General features: G+C 36.9%; 1 protein-coding gene across 25 annotated transcripts in view; it reads right to left on the bottom strand.

The window, feature by feature from the left end:
* The window catches only part of ABLIM1 (actin binding LIM protein 1), a 400,442-nt gene that overhangs the window by 244,333 nt on the left and 138,128 nt on the right, over positions 1 to 17,981 (bottom strand). The window contains exon 1 of one of the 25 annotated variants that reach the window (XR_008913151.1): positions 1,773 to 2,541. The exons of the other annotated variants lie outside the window; for them this stretch is intronic. The gene's annotated coding sequence lies outside the window, so the exon portion shown is untranslated. Of the gene's footprint in view, positions 1 to 1,772; positions 2,542 to 17,981 lie in introns of those variants that run through there. 25 annotated transcript variants of the gene reach the window in all.

The following is a 17,981-nucleotide window of genomic DNA, read 5'->3' as shown; positions in this document are numbered from 1 at the left end:
TCTACTATGCCTGAGGACAAACCGCTGACAGAAAAATAAAAAAGTATTAATTAAGCACCTACTAGTTACCAGGCATGATGAAGAGAGAAAGAGAAAGGAGCTTTACATTCTATTGATTTTAAAAACAAGAATCACCCATATTCACAGTGAACAGAAGATTTAATATCGGGCATGAAATCTGATCCTGATACCCATTTCCCCAATTCACCTGCATTCTACCCTGTGTTTCATCTATATCCAACCATATGGGGAGAAGCAATGAGATACAAGCGCTGTTCAGAGAAAGAGAATAGCAGATGGTCAATCCATCTTTCAGAACCAGAATGCACAACCACTATTAGGTTTTATTTACTGCAAATATTGCAGCGTGTTGGGTCTATGAGAGCCAGCGTTCGCAGAAAAGAATGAAGGCAATCACCCTTCCTCATCTCTGCCTGGGTATATATTCAAATAAACTGCTTTTGGTGGACTAGGAAGAGAGGAGGAAAGAGCGCCATCATTTTCGGATGGGTTGCTCTTGTTGGTTTTCTGATGCGCAACAGTAGCAAAGCTCCAGCAGTTGTGACATTCCTTTATCTATGACTCAGTGTGCTTCTATTAATAGCTTTGGTGGCTGAGCCTGTAAGCAAGGACTAAGTCCCCTCCGACTCCTGGGTATCTTTCACTATGTCACGGCCATCACCCACACCCCCCCTTGTGCAGCCCAGGCTCTGTTAAGATTTCCCTATATATTAAATCAACAGCCAGCTCCCAGCTGGAAGAATGGGAAGGCCCTCGAGGGGTCTGCCTGGCCTCCATTGATATATATGAAGCCAGTGAGAGCAAGCTGGCTCAAAGAGGCAGACACGGAGCAAACAGCACGGATGTTTTATTTAAAAGCACTCCTGGGATTAACTCTTTAGACACCCTCCAAATTTTACTGGGCAATTATAGGGATTACAAATTGTTTTTCAGCTGTCTTAACCTTCCTGCCACTCCTTTTAGGAGTTGCTGATAAGCAAAATTGACTGTAGACATGTGGGCTTCTTTTGGTGGCCCGAGTTCACCTAGTGCCTGTATCTTCTAGTTGTGTGAGGAGATTAGCACCACACTTAAGTACTTCTCTCCATGGCTCCTTGGAAGGCTTCCCCTCACATTACACAGCCCGAAGCAAAGGAACTGGTGCTGCTGGCTTTTAACATGCCTAAAATAGATCTAATGCAAACATGGGCACTAGAGCATCATTACAAAGGTTACGGTCCAAGCTTAATGCTACAAGAAGAAGTATACCACTCTATAAAAATAGGTCCTTTTCCATCAGGCTACAGGTTTTTCTTTACTAGTTTTAAGCCTATCATTAACATCCCTGTTCAGAATTGGAATCTACTACTATGTTGCTGAAGAATATAGGAACCACAATTTTAGGATGTCTTGTCATGGGTATCTCTGGCAAGTCTGCTAATGGAGAAACAGCTGGTGCTTATTCCTTCACAGAGCAGCCCTTTCTAGGAGAAAACTCATAGTTTAAGGACTCTTCCCTCCCCAGGCACCACCCACCCACCCCAATATATTTTCCATCGAAAAAAGTTTCCTTTACCACAATCAAAAAGCAAATGAGTCACCAGTGTTCACCTTCTAAATAACAGTCATATGGTAATAATATCCCAAACCATCAGACACCACTGCTCTCAGAAGAAACTCCCTGTACTTGTAAGATAACTTGAGGAGTATATTACTGAGGTTATATTTCTAATGTGGAAAAGAATAGCCCAAATATGTTTACATCTCCTTACCTCAAGGCAGAATCCTGAAACGCTTTGGGAACAGGAATCAGTGTAATCTTTTCTGTCCTACAATTCTATGCTGCAGAGACGAGAACAAAATAAACCAGGAGAAACACACTCCTAAATGGTCTGTAAGAGCTGAAACATTTTCCTCTTATTTCTAGAGGTGGCTTCCAAAGGACTTATCTCATTCAGATTCCAATGGGATGAGATAGTACTTTATAATAAAGACACCAATGCCTGATTGTATCTCTCCACTCCCACCCCCATTCCAGTCCCAAACTGAATCACTACCTCCTTTTTATTCACTCACAAGATGAAGCAAAGAACTGTACACATATGATTGAAAGCTGGGCACCATTTTGTTGGCTCAAAAGCTATTCGTGCATGAACAGCCACTTTTGGCAAAGATTCAAGTGCACATCATTTGAACAGAACTCAGTTAATTAAAAGGCAATTGTTACAACCCACATTTAAAAACCTGGCTCTGTGCATTTCCCCAAACAGTTCTTTCCCATCAAAAGAAACACCAAAAGTGACCATAAGCTGTGACTCTGAATAAACACACAGCAAACACTTGCTGCGCTAGTGACACCTCCCCATCTCTCTTCTTCTGTAATAGCAAATCCCATGTGATTGTCTCCTTTCCCACTTCTGCCAACATACACCACTACTATCATTGACGCTTAGAGTACTCTTACCCATAATGCACCCTCCTGGAAAACCAGAAAATCATATCATTTTAGAAATGGAAGACCATTAGAGATAATCTAGTCTTTTCAAAAAACAGGAAACTATAGCTTAGAAAGCTAAAGTGACTTAAGTGGAAAGTAAGCTCTTTAAGTCAGGTACTGTCTCATTTTTGCCTTTGTATACATAGCGCACAGAGCAGAATGCCTTGCACAAGATGAGCATTTAAAATAAATGCTTCTTTAAAAAAAATAAAATAAATGCTTCTTGAATTTAAATAAACTGCTCAAGGCCATCCTTAAGAGAAGTGGCAAAGTTAGGACTAGAATCCATATTCCCTTACTCCCAAGAAATGTATTTTTTTTTCTATTCCATGAGAGAATGAGCTACAGATATAGCTTCTGTCTCATGTTTAGATCTAAGAAAAGGACTCATAATTCCCTACTCTCTGCCACAAGTTCAGGCCCCTCTGTCTTGCTTTTGGCTACCATAACCGGGTTCTGAACAACTATATACTCTTTTCACTCCCTAACCTCAGCTCCAATGAAGCAAGTCTCTTCAATATATCATATCTCTTCAATATATTGTTTTATCTTATCTATCCACCCCCCCATAGTCATTGCTACTTTCTGTGATTACTTAATGTAATTAGAACATCTGTATATCTACTTGCTTCTTTTCAACTGCCCTAATCCCATGAATTCTTCTCATTTAAGCACTTCCTCCTCTTGCAGGAAGACTTCTCTGATTAGTTTAGCCCTACAGTGATGAATCTCAGCTTTTAAATTTTTTATTTATTCATTTTAACTGACATTATTTAGAACTTAATTGTTATTTCCTATGTGTTCATTTTGCCTTGATGACAAAAAAGTAAATGCTTCAAAGACAAAAAATAGGTGATATGCTTCTTCTGTATCCGTTACAGTACTGAGCACAAAAGATACACTTTATATATGGTGACTTACTAAACAAGTCTATATAAATAGGCAATATTTTAATACGTTGTGAGACCTTGGGCAAGTTGCTTAAACTTTCTGATTCTCAATTTCCTACTGCATAACATGTTAATTCCCTACTTGCTTTTTAGGGTGGTGAGAATCAAATAAAATAGCCAATGTGAAAGCACTTTGAAATTGTTAATGGTCATTCATTTTGGTCATGTCTGACACTTTGTGATCCCATTTGAGGTTTTCTTGGCAAAGTGATTTTCCATTTCCTTTTCCAGCTCATTTTGTAGATGAGGAGACTGAGATCACAAGGGTTAAGTGATTTGTCCAAGGTCACACAGCTAGGAAGTATCTATTTGAACTCAGGTCTTCCTTATCCACTGCACCACCTGGCTGCCTCACTTTTATTTTGCAAAGCAATATATAAATGTGAGTGACCATCATCATCATTATATCTCATCATCTAGAGTTCCTTATACCAATGAAAGCATAGGTCCTGTCCTTATCTCAATGGATGGTGATGATGATGATGCAACAACTAAAGAATGTTTGTAAAGGCTAGCATTTCATAGAATCGAGAGTGGTCACATTGTTTTTCATCTGTTTCCAAAGAGAACCAATGGCATCATGTGGTGATGTCTTAACTTGAATATGAATTTGATTTTAATAAGGTAGTTAGCAAAATTGTAAACCCCACTCTCTTGTCCAAAAACATCAAAGTTTAGTGGTAGGACAAAAGTCAGAACAACTGGCAAAGGCTGGGTTATGGAAAATAGAGAAGAAGAATGAGTAAAGATGATTCAAAAGCTTTCTATAATCTAAGATTTATCCATGAATCAAACCTTAAGGAAGTCATTAATCTCTTGTTGTCATTTTCCTTATTTGAAAAATGAAGGAACTGGATTAAGCAATTTTTAACATCCTTTCCAATTCTAAAACTCTTGGATTTGAAAGAGAAAAAAGACCCATATGTAAAAAAATATTTAGAGCTGCTCTTTGTATGGAAAGGGAAACAAATAGGATATTTAATCAAGTGAGGAATGGCTGGACAAATTATGACATGTAAATATAACAAAATAACACTGTACTGAAAGAAATAATAAAAGAAAAAGTTCCAGAGAAAACTGGGAAGACTTGTTAGTGGTGACATAGTCAGAACCATGAAAATAATGTAGATGACAATAACTTTGTAAAGAAAAATAACTTGGAAAAACTTCCTAGCTCTGATCAACTCAAGTTCACAATCACAAGTTCAGAGAATTGATGAACCATGCTACCTAACTTCTGGCAGAGAACTGATGAACCCAAGGTACAGAATGAGAAATACATTTTTAGAGATAGGAAAAATATGAATCTGTTATTCTTTTCACTATGCTTATCTGTTAAAAGAACTGCGTTTTCCCATTTTTATTTGGGGAAGGAGCATTTGGAAGAAGTAGACCTAATGATAGTATTGGAAGAATGAAAAAGAAAAAAAATAGTAGGTTTATGGAAGGATTTTTTTAAAACCCTTACCTTCCATCTTAGAATCAATATTGTGTATTGATTGATATTGTGGCAAAGGCTAGGCAATGGGGGTTAAATGATGTGCCCAGGGTCACACAGCTAGGCAGTGTCTGAGGCCAGATTTGAACCTAGGACCTCCTGTCTCTAGGCCTGGCTCTCAATCCACTGAGCCACTTAGTTGCCCCATGTAAGAATTATTTTAAAATTCAAAGAAGGGAATAGAGAGAAATTCAGAAGAAAACACAGATAAGCAAGACAGCTCTGAAAGTAACATGCTGAATTCACATTTTTTTAAAACTCTTACCTTCCACCTTAGAATCAATACTGGGTATTGGTTCTAAGACAGAAGAGTGTTAAGGGCTAGGCAATGGGGGTTAAGTGACTTGCCCAGGGTCACACACCTGGGAAGTGTTTGAGGCCAGATTTGAACTTAGGACCTCCCTAGGTCCCATCTTTAGGCCTGACTCTCAATCCACTGAGCTATCCAGCTGCCCCCTGAATTTACATTAAAAAAAGGTAAGCTGTACATGGTAGAGATTGATGGTTTCGCATATAACTTTGTTATCTTTTCTATTTTGAAATGTAATCTTTTATTGATGTTCATTAAATTCTAAACAAAAACAATTTTTTAAGTCTTCGAATGTTTGGCCTTCTTGATCTTTGTTATCCTTTTATTCAAATGACTGATTTAAATACGTTTCTTTGAATTACCATGGAATTCTCTGTTCAGAATCGTCCTTTACTTTTAACCCAGAATTATTGTATATTAATGTATAAAATGCCCCAAAAGTCTTTAGCAGAAAAGGGTTGGATATTTTTACCAAGTAATAGCTTCTAATTAAAAAAAAATGTACAAGTACATATTTAAAGCTTACTATATATAAATACTCTCATTCGAAAGGTTAATACTACTTCTTTACAAACTACAATGTAAATAAAAAATATTCCGTTTGCCCCCGAGATGTGGTTATTAGTAGAATTTAAGGAATTCCATGATAAAAAAGGAAATTTCACAGTTTATAGTCTAATTTTAAGCATACTGAACACTCCTGAGAAATTCTATAATAGCTTAAGAGTCTTAAAAAATACATACATAAATATAGTTATCTACATACTATATTTATATTTCTCTATGGAGGGAGACAAACATATAGTGGTTAACTTTGTATTCTTTCCTAATGGTACATAAATAGAAATATTAAGGGTAGTGCTAAAATGCAAATAGCTTTGCTATTAGCTACATAAATATATATATCAAGTCTCTAATAGCATACTTTAGTAGAGTATTTCCTCTAAGGTCAATCAAGTTTAACTTACTTCAATAGTCACTACATAGAGATTATAAAAAGGTTCTATCTTTGGTGTACAGGACCACACAGCAACAGCCTAGAGCCTCTGCAACCTCTTGGATCTTGTGGCATAAGGCCAGCTCAGCAAGCCCTGGAGACAGTCATTTTTTGTGAGTCGCTCTTATCTTGTAGCTAAGGTCACTAAAAGAATCTCCCTTTGCTGAACTGAGATGCATCCAATCTGTTCCCAGGTTTAGCATACAGATTACTGATCTTCAACTTGAACATGACCTTGCATTCTGCCTATTCTTTCTACTTTAATCCACATTCCAATTACTCTACATATATCGACCCCTTCTCTCAGTCTTCTTCAGATTCTACCAGCTGAAAAGCATTACAGCCCCTATTTAGCTCATCCTGCAAAATTGCTTAAATGAGCCCTAAATGTCATGCTTTTACAGATGCAAAAAAATGAGCCAAAGAAGTCCTAATAAGCTGGCCACCCTAGCTAACCATCCCAAGGAATGGAATGTCTGAGGTTTCCATGGAGATGCTGTTTCTTAATAGACTATTTCTCATTGTCAGAGAAAACTTTTCCCAACATCCACTTGGCCTAATTTTTTTTTCTTTCATTTGACCTCCACCTCTCCTAGTTATGTCTTGGCAAAATACATAGCAAAGAGCTAACTCTTTGCAGGCACTTACATTCCCTTTAAGCATTTCAACTATGATTTGAAAGGACAGCCCGAGCAAAACACAAATATGCACGCTGCCACCATGGCATGCATTTCCTGCAGAGTGAGAGCAGGTCATCCAGGATAGCAAGTATTCTCCCTCTACTAGAGGGCAGTGGTGCCATCTAAAAATGCTTATATGAATGTCTTTGGTTTATAGCAGCCAGAAATAAGGGAAATCCCAACGAATACTTCCGCTGCTGCCATAGAGCTATTTGTGCATGTACATGCATAGATATCTTCCATGCTTACATAAAGAGAATCTTTACATCTGTTAACAGCTGGCACACCGAAGAAGTCATTTCCATTTTTTAAAAAAGCAGAAAAAAATGCTCTAAGTCATTACTGATTAGGGAAATGCAAATTAAAACAACTCTGAGAGACCATTTCACATATATCAGATTGGCAAACATGCCCAAAAAGGAAAATGATAACTGTTGAAGGGGACATGGGAAAACTGGGTCACTACTGCACTGTTGGTAGAACTGTGAACTGAAATAACCATTCTAGAGAGCAATATGGAACCATGCCCAAAGGGCCATAAACTTAGACATACCCTTTGACCTAGTAACATCACTGCTGGTTTATATCCCAAAGAGATCAGAGCTAAGGGGGTAAAAACCTACTTGTACAAAAATATTTTTAGTGTCTCTTTTTGTGATGGCAAAGCATTGGAAACCGAGGGGATGTCCATCAACTGGGGAATGGCTAAACAAGCTGTAATACATAGGTGTAATGGCATACAAAATGATGAACAGGATGAGTTCAGTAAAACCTGGAAAGATTTATCTGAATGGTGAAAAGTGAAGTGAGCAGTACCAGGAGAGCAATGTATAGAGTAATAGGAATATTGTATGATAATCAACTGTGAAGGACTAAACTATTATCAGCAAAATAAGCTTCTAAGATAACCCCAAGGGACTCATGATAAAAAATGCTCTCCAGTCAAAGAAGGAACTTTTGGAATCTGATTACAGTTCAAATCATGCCCTCTTTCATTTTATTTCCTTCATACATTTTTTATTGTATATGGGATGTTTCTTCAGTCGTGATATAGGGAATATGGAAATATGTATTGCATAAAGGCACAGGTATAACCTATATCAGACTATTTCCTGCCTTGGGGAAGAGGGAAAGAGACGAGGGAGAGAATCTGAATTGGAAACAAAAGTCAGAAAACAATTGTCAAAAACTGTTTCACATGTAATTAAACAATAATAAACAGTCCTAGTGTTGTTTAGGGCTGGGAAGGAGCTTTACAGCATGTCTAATATAACGTCTCTATTTTATAGATAAGGAAAGTGAGAATTAGAGAGGGAAGAAGTATCTTTTTCTAAGGTTGCCTAGCTATTTCATCAGCAGAGTTTGGACTAGAAGTCAGGTCTTTCAGCAACTAGTTTGGTAAGCTGGCATGTTAGGGATGAAGGCTTCAATGTTTTGTTCATGCACTTCACAATAGTCTGAGCAAACTTTCCAACAGTGATGCCTTGAGTTATGCAATCCAAACTCTTCCATCAGCAAAGAATTTCTGGGCAAGAGAACTAGACTAGAAGCCAGGAGGTCTGGGTTCTATTCCTACATCCTCTGTATGTTAGATACATAATCACTTAACATTTCTGAGCTTCAGTATCTTCATCTCTAACTGAGATAAGAATGTAAGTAAAGTGCTCTGCAAAATTTAAAGTGCTATACAAATATCAATGATGACTAAGGATGAGTTAGGCATGTATTAGGTTAACTCCAGTTTTCTCATACCTCTATTATCCTATGATTCTAATCTATAAAGCTCCTGCTAGCATGGGTGCTTCTTACTTTAAAATTTAGTATCTAAATGAGTAATTGGGATCATACCACCAGCATAAGAATAGGTGGTTAGATTTTCATGTTATATCTTGCACACTGCCCCCAATATACTGGTCTAGCATATTGTACATAGCAGGAACTTAATAAATGTATTCTGAATTAATAGAATTGGAAACTATCTAAAAAGATAAATATATAGACCTCAAAGTCAATGGATAAAAAGCATACACAGAGCATTATAAGATAAAATTAAAAACTGGGCTTGCCATAATAATATTATATAGTATAATTCAACACCAGGTCACTTTCAACAATGGAGCTAGCTAGCTTCCTGATTGGTCCATGTAATTAGAGATGGTGAAAAATGTCACCACTGGATTTCAAAAACAAGGGTCTCATTTCTTTTATTAAGGCTAAGGATGCTATAAAAACTGAATTGATTTGGAAGAGACCTCATGAGGTATCATGATTTGTTTGTTTGAACATGAGATGAAAATAGAAAAATTAGAAATTTAATAGAAAAAAACAAGAAAAACTAATTCCAGATATAGATTTTCCCCCCAGAGGACTCAAACACAATTGCCCACAACTTAGAGATGTGTTTATAGTTTACAAAACATTTTTCTACACATTATCTTCCTTGAATCACTCAATAACCTTGTGAAGTAGAAAGAATGGCTAGTAGTAACACCATTTTACAAATAAGGAAACTGAGGTTCAGAGAGTTAAATAGCACCTCTAAGCTCACACAGCTAGAAACTTGAAGCTCTCCCCTCTCTCTCTCTCTCTCTCTCTCTCTCTCTCTCTCTCTCTCTCTCTCTCTCTCTCTCTCTCTCTCTCTCTCTCTCTCTCTCCCCTCAACCCCCCTCTCTCTCACACACATATATTCTCTCATATATATGTTCATATATATATACATATATATAATGATTACTACAAAACATTATGCCAATTATAAATAAAACCATATATGTTTCCTTTTCTTTGAGTGGGCATGTTTTCATTAGAATGAGGCTGATCCCTTTGTAAAAATTTATCTTTATTATGCAGAAAATTCCCATAAATCTTCTCATGATAAAACCCTTATTTAGAAATAGCACTAATAGCCACAGTAAATTACACTGAATTATTCCTCCCCTGCCCCATTTTTGGAAACAGTCAGGATCATCTGCAATAGAATGAAATCATTATAAATTAAGTATAAATGGAATGGCAGAACTCAAGGCTGGATGAAGGGATCCCCTATAAAATAACCTCAATTAGTTATCATTCCTCTTCTTAGCAGTAGCTAAGATTAAAGTCAAGAGCACTAGGGCCTGAAATCAGGAAAACCAGAAATCAAATCTTTTCTTGGGACTTTACTAGCTGATGAAGTTAGGTCAGTCACTTAACCTTTGATTATCTCCATTTCCTCAAATGTAAAATGGTGAAAATAACAACACCTACCTCTCAGGATTGTTATGAGGATGAAATGAAATATTTGTGAAACACTTAGCACAGTGCTCAGCACATTGCAAAAACTTTAATAAATACTTGTTTCCTTCCTTATTTATTCCTGAAGACTTCCAGGGATGGGAAACTTATTAACACTTAAAGCAACTGATTAAACTTTTAAATAAATTGAGTTGTTGACCTTTTTGGTTTTAATTTCATTTTCCAATATATCCCTACTATTTACCCTGACTAGGGAGCCAAATCATAATAAAGAATGAGAAAAAAAATTGGAAAAATAAGCAATACATCTATCAAATTTTACAGTATAATTCAGGGTTCCACATTCATATCTCCCCATTTCTGGAAAGGAAGGAAGACATATTCTTAAATCCCTTATTTTATAATTATTATTATATCACATTCAGTTTCAATATTGTTATGGTTGTCATTCTTGTTCTTTCCATCATAGTGATGATGAATAGTTTTCCTTGTTCTGTTTATTTCATTTTGGATCAGTCGACAGGCCCATTCCTCCGTATATTCATATTCACGGTTTCTTATGCCATAGTAATATTCTGTTATATTCATAAAAAAAATTTTAGCCATCCCGTAATCAATGGGCATCTACCTTGCAGTTCTTTACTTCTTTCAAGGTGGTGTTTAAATATTTTGGTGTATGTTTTGTCTTTCAATGGCCCTGTAACCTCCTTGCAATATATGAATAGCAGTAGAATCTCTAGGCCAAAGAGTACTGACATTATAGCCAATTGCTTAGTAAAATTCCAAATTGCTTTCCAGAATGGTATGGCCAATTCACAGGTCACCCAAGAGCAGGGGTCCCCAAACTTTTTACACAGAAGGCCAGTTCACTGTCCCTCAGACCGTTGGAGGGCCAGACTATAAAAAAAAAAACACACAACTATGAACAAATCTATATACCTCTCTGTCTGGGATAGTAGAGGCTGCAGCGCTGGCTGTGATGGGCCTGTCACACCTTGCACAGGATCATCACTGCCACCACTATACTGGGCAGCAGTATACACAGTGTGGAATCCCCTCCCCCAGATCACTGCTCACCATGCTGACCTCTTCCATTGTGCAGCCCCATAATCCTTTGTGCCGTACCTTGTTCTCCTTCAGTTACTCTCAGAACAAGGCACCATGCAAAGGATTATGTCACCATAAGTAATACTGTACATGAGCGACACCATGCTTTGTGGCCCTGCCATATACAATGCTCCTCTCACTGACCACTAATGAAAAAGATGCCCCTTCCGGAAGTGAGGGGGGGCCCGGATAAGCGGGGGGGAGGGGAAGCGCGCATGTGGCTCATGGGCTGTAGTTTGGGGACCCCTGCCCAAGAGTGTATGAGTGAGACAAACAATTATTATAAACTTTTCCTTATATCACGCACAAATCTACCTTGTAGTTCCTACAAATTTAATAAATTTAGTCCTTTTTTTATGTTATAACACATTTATGCCTTAAGATAGGTACCAGTTTCAGCCAAAGAAATCAAAACTATTAATAAGCACATGAAAAAGTGTTCTACATCTCTTATAATCAGAGAGATGCAAATCAGAACAACTCTGAGGTATCACCTCACACCTAGCAGATTGGCTAACATAAAAGCTATGGAAAGTAATGAATGCTGGAAGGGATGTGGCAAAGTGGGGACATTAATTCATTGCTGGTGGAGTTGTGAACTGATCCAACCATTCTGGAGGGCAATTTGGAACTATGCCCAAAGGGTGATAAAAGACTGTCTGCCCTTTGATCCAGCCATAGCACTGCTGGGTTTGTACCCCAAAGAGATAATAAGGAAAAAGACTTGTACAAGAATATTCATAGCTGCACTCTTTGTGGTGGCCAAAAAATGGAAAATGGGAGGTCCTAGGTTCAAATCTGGCCTCAGACACTTCCCAGCTGTGTGACCCTAGGCAAGTCACTTGACCCCCATTGCCTAGCCCTTACCACTCTTCTGCCTTGGAGCCAATACACAGTATTGACTCCAAGATGGAAGGTAAGGGTTTAAAAAAAATGGAAAATGAGGGGATGCCCTTCAATTGGGGAATGGCTGAACAAATTGTGGTATATGTTGGTGATGGAATACTATTGTGCTCAGAGGAATAATAAAGTGGAGGAATTCCATAGAGACTGGAATGACCTCCAGGAAGTGATGCAGAGTGAGAGGTGCAGAACCAGGAGAACATTGTACACAGAGACTGATACACTGTGGTACAATCAAACGTAATGGACTTTGCCATTAGTGTCAATGCAATGTCCCTGAACAACCTGCAGGGATCAAGGAGAAAAAAACACTACCCTCAAGCAGAGGATAAACAGTGGGAGTAAAAACACCGAGGAAAGGCAACAGCTTGACTACAGGGATGGAGGGGATATGATTAAGGAAAGACTCTGAATGAACACCCTAATGCAAAAACCAGTAACATGGAAATGAGCTTGGAATGAGGATACATGTGATACCCAGATCGCCAATGGGAGGGGTAATAGGCGGGGAGGAAAAGAAAATGATCTTTATTTCTCATGAATAATGTTTGAAAATGACCAAATAAAATAATGTTTAAAAATTTAAAAAAAGATAGGTACCAGACCCATCCCTCTCTCCAAAGTCTTCCATTTCCTCAATTTCTTTAACTGAACCCTAAATATAGTATAATTTAAACTCCTTCCATATCACCAATATCCTTCCTAAAATATGGCACCTGAGTGCCATAAAATATGGCAACTGAGGACCTGAGTTCAAATTTAAATTCTGCTATTTATTCCCTGTATAACATTAGAGAAGCATCTTAGCTTCTCTAGCCTCAGTTTACTCACCTATAAAATGACTGGGTTGAGTTAAATGACTTCTGAGGTCCCTGATAGTTCTAAACCTGTGAGACAACAATGTGACCAGTACTGAATACAGCAGTGTACAATAAATCCCATATTGCCAGGCAAATTTAGGAACTATGATTGGTTCCTGAGATATGACATGGAAAAGCTAGTACAGAGAGAAAACTGCTTATTAAGCGAGACCAGGCTCCTCTCAGACACATGCTTGTTCTCTTCTGACTGGAGATTGGACCTGAAGGTACCTCTGTCAGTGGTGAACTTGATTCCATCAGAAGGGCACATAGGGTGGTAGGCTAGGCAACTCTCTTACCTCTATCCTACATTTTCCTCTCTTTATTATCACTACTTTTATGTAATAAAGCTACTAAAGCTACTAGCAGCCTCATATTTAATTTTGATTATTACATTCTACAAATCTAGCCTAAAAGAGGAACCATATGGCAAAATGGTTAGCCAATCTTAGAAGAAATACTTAAGTTCAAAACCTACTGCCTCTAAACATACCAGTAAATTCTGGGCAAGTCACTTAAATTCTCAATGTCCCAAGTAACTCTCTTAAGATTTTAAGTTGCAGAATAGATATAGACCTTAGTTGACATATGGAATTTTTTCTTTGGGAGTTCCCTAAACTGATAAAGTTTGATCCAAAAAAAAAAAGAGATCTCATTAGTTTTTTTCTCCCCCTCTGCCATATTATGCTATCTACTCACTGAATATATTTTAGACTAATAGAATGATGAAAAAAGCTTGGCCTGAACTTTCAACATAAGCTTCTTTTACACAAATAAGCTTCCATTTATTTCAGCAACTCCAGAGGTCTACCTTCCCCCTTGGAGAATACAGCTATGTCATAAGAATCCTCACTTTCCCCTTGGACAGAAAACAAACCTTTGTGAACAGGTTCTTTGGATGCTGTGAGTCAGTGTATCCCTGACGCACTCTGATTCATTTCAGTTTCTATCTGTGGCAAAAGCCCTGGCATGACGAAAGGTTTCTAAACAGCAACCAAACAAAAACTTGAGGGCTATGTTAAAGAGCTTCTGGCAGTAATAAAAGAAAGAATCAGCCAAGTCATCTGCTTGATAAAAGCCACAAAACTCTCTTTATTTTAACCTTTTGGCACAATTCTACAAGACTGCTGGATTTGTAGTTGGAGGACCTAGTTTGAATTCCATCTCTGTCAATGACTCCACATGTGACCTTGGTCTTTACCTCTCCAAAGTCCAAGTTTCTTCCTTTACAAAATGAACGAGTTTAATCAAATGATTTCCAAGTTCTCTTTGAGCTCCTAGACTTTGCTTCTGCTTACAATCCTCTAAGATGGCATCATGGTATTCAGTGGAGAGAGAACATTCTTGGAGTAAAGAAGACCTTTATATAAGTTCTGCCTGTGATAAGTATTAGCTTTGTGATCATGGGCAAGATATTATTAAGTACCAATTACTATAAAAAATAAATCAATTACTATAAAAAAATAAATCCTATGAATTGGTCCCATGATTTGGATTGCACTGCAAATTTCCATTAGGTTACAAGCAATTGCCATATTTTACATATATTACAATTCTGAATAATTCAAAGTTTTATGATGCAAATACTTCATAGTAATATTTGTATGCTGTGAGATCTAGCTTAACATCCCAGAATAAATTAGGAAGCCAAAATCATTTCCTACTGGCAGCTGTCATCTTGAGGATATCATCTCTGTGTTAAGAGTGAGTCTATGATCTAGAACTACTTTGGCATGCAACAGGGATCTTCTTGACCAAAGAGTACTAAACATTAGGCTCTTTCTAAAGAAAGGTCATTCCAAAAGAGAGAGGTCAAAGATTTTTCAAAATCAAGATTCAAAATAACATCTAAAAAATGAATAAGAGACCCAGCTTGTCCTATTATTCTAATTAGGATTGTTTTTAAAATACCTGTTACTAATTTAATTATACCTATTATTAATTTAAATAACTATTATAATTAATAAAGAATTATAATAAATTTAATCACTCAAATAAAATATGAGAGTGTAGGGCATTTCTTAAGGAGCTTATAATGCGATCAAGAAAGTAAACACTAATAGTAGAATCCTGAGGTTTGTAAAAGCATGAAGGTCAGGCTTGAATGAGAATCATGCAATAAAACTGAGAATTTAGTATTTTCTGTTTTTCCTTCTTATTCCTATGGACACTCTTGGGGTTTTCTGGATATTCATATAGTGTGTAAATCCTACCCAATTTTAGAAGCTCTGCTAACACCCTACTTATTACTTCTATGACCTCTAGCCCAAAGCAAGGTCTGTGTCACTTAGTTGGCTCTTTTTATATAAAACCTTCAATTGTTATTTACCTAGTTATACATATCAATCTATGATTTATTTGGAAGGGATCTCAGAGGTCTTCTGGTCCAATCCCTTCCTGATAAAAAATCCTAACTGTGAAAGGGAATTTTTTTTTAATCTTAATCAATCAAGTAGTTGGAGTGTTCCACCCTTTTAACTTAGTCAGGAACTGGAGGATCCTTTTGATAAAAGTTCACACCCTCAGAGGACTAGGGGATCCCACAGGCAATGCCCAGTTGGCAGTGCCATGCAAATTAGGAAACTAATTGATTCCTGAGATGTGATAGGGAGAGCTGATAGGTGGAGAAAACTGCAGATAAGAGAAAGCCTCTGGGACCCTCAGTCTCTTTTGGAGGCTGGGTCTTTTGTGGCTCAGTCTGGTGACTAGGCAATTGATTCTGCCTTGGATTTGGTGTTGATGGCTGGAGGAGTTCAGCTTTGGTGACTGGCTTGGGTTGAGGAGACCCTAACTGGAAACACTGGCTCTTCGGCTCTTCTCCTGTTTTGGGGGGGGTACTCTCTTAGGTCTGGAGGCACTCTGATCTGAACTTAGGGTGTTTAGCTAGGCAATATTTTCTACCTCGTTGCTACATTTCCCCTTTTACTATATCTATCTTGCTGTAATAAAGCTACTAACAGCCTCGTGATGTAAGAGTTAATTGTTATAAACAGCAACCACAATAATTTTTTAAATTCTTATATTTGTCAAACCTATTTTAATTATTACAGAATCAAGTTCACTAATAATGCAAAGTATAAAATTCCCAATAAACGATTGTCCTTTGCTGGAAGACATCAAGTAAAATTCCAAGGGAAACAGGTAACGGGAAAAAAATCTTTGCAATAAGTTTCTTTGATAAAGGTCTTATGTCTGAGGCAGTAAGGCATTGATTCAAATTTCTATTATATTGTCTTTCCCCTTTAGAAAATGGTCACAGGATATGAATAGGCAGTTTTCAAAGAAAAAAATCTATACTATCAATAACCACATGAAAAAGGCTCAAAATCACTAAAATTAGCAAAATTCTAATTAAATGAATTCTTGAGTTTTTAACCTCATACCCATTATATTGGAAAATATGTGAAAATGGTAAATATTGGAGGGGTTGTGGACAAATAGGCACACTAATGCACTACTGGGAAAACTGTGAATTGGTCCTGTCATTCTGGAAAGTAATTTCACAAGTTACTATCTGTATATTTACTTAATGATACCTTAAGATTAAAGATAGAGAAAAAAAGACCGATAAGTACAAAAATATTTGTAGAAGATCTTTCTATAGAAGCAAAGAACCAAAAACCAAGAGTTGCTAATTTATTGGGGAACTAGATATAGTTTATCAATTTATGGAATATTATTGTACTATAAGAAATGATAAGATGGATGGTATCAGAGAAAACTGAGATTTATATGACCTGAGGCAGAATAAAGTGAGCAATATCTGAAGTACAATTTGTATAATGGCAACATTATATAGAAAAATGACTTTGAAAGACCCCAAAACTCTGATTAATACAATAACCAAGTAGGATTATAAAAGACTGATCATTAAGCACATTATTCACATCTTCATAGAAATTATAGACTTGAAATACAGAATAAGATATTCATTTTCAGATATAGTCAGGTGGGAATTTGTCTTGCTTGATTATTCATATTTTTAATAGGATTAGGCTTTTTCTTTTTGTTAAGTTAAATATGAAAACATAACGAATTAAAAAACAAAGAAACCAAAATAACTACATTCTTGAATTATAACAGGAATCAGAGTCAAATTACTACCTATATTTTACTAGTGCCACTCTCTTACTAAAAAAAAAAAAGCAGAGATGCTATTTACAATTCTTTACTTCTTCAGCATCTTTTCTGGTTCCCCATGATCCCTAAATCACTCAAGGTAACTCAATAACTACATCTGGTAGTTTTTAACTATTCTGGAATATAGTTTACTTTTGCCAGCAGATTTGAACTCCGTAAGGGCATCAACTACCTATTAGCTATTTTGGTTCTAGCAATTCCAGTGTAATCCCATTAAAAACTTTAAGCTCCTTGAGAGAAGGACTAGCTTCTTATACTTCCTTCCTTAGATATAGTACAGTGACATATAGATATCTGTTGATAGACTGGTTAGATGATTAACGAAGATTGGCAGGCATGAGTTTTCAGGTTTTTGAGATAGGGAAATTGTAAAATGAAGTCCATGAATGTGAACTGGAAACTCTCATGCAAACTTTTTAAGCATAATGATTTTTAAAAACAATTTTCAAATTTTGTTTTAACTATAACTATAATTTCAAGACTCACTCTTCTCAGCCCTCTAGTCTAAAGAGAAATTAGCCTTCACCTGTCTTTATTCATCTGCAACCAGGCTTTCTGTTTTAAGGATCAAGATCCCATAAGCAAACAAATAAACTGATCGTAACCAAAACATAACCAAAAACACAGACGTCCAGGACATTGGAGGAACATTCTGTCATTAGGTAATATTTTCCCCCAGAGTAGCAAATGCTTCCACCTGTCACTACAGGCTTTTTCTAGTCTCCCTTTAAAAACTGTCACTAATTAAAAGAGTAGGGGGGGACAGACTAAGAGAAAAGACTTATCTTTTCCATACTTCCATCCA

The sequence above is a fragment of the Monodelphis domestica genome, chromosome 1 (genome assembly GCF_027887165.1).
Source record: "Monodelphis domestica isolate mMonDom1 chromosome 1, mMonDom1.pri, whole genome shotgun sequence".
Classification (NCBI taxonomy): Eukaryota; Metazoa; Chordata; class Mammalia; order Didelphimorphia; family Didelphidae; genus Monodelphis; species Monodelphis domestica.
Note: the sequence above shows the minus strand (reverse complement) of the source record. Positions and strands in the feature narration are given on the sequence as shown.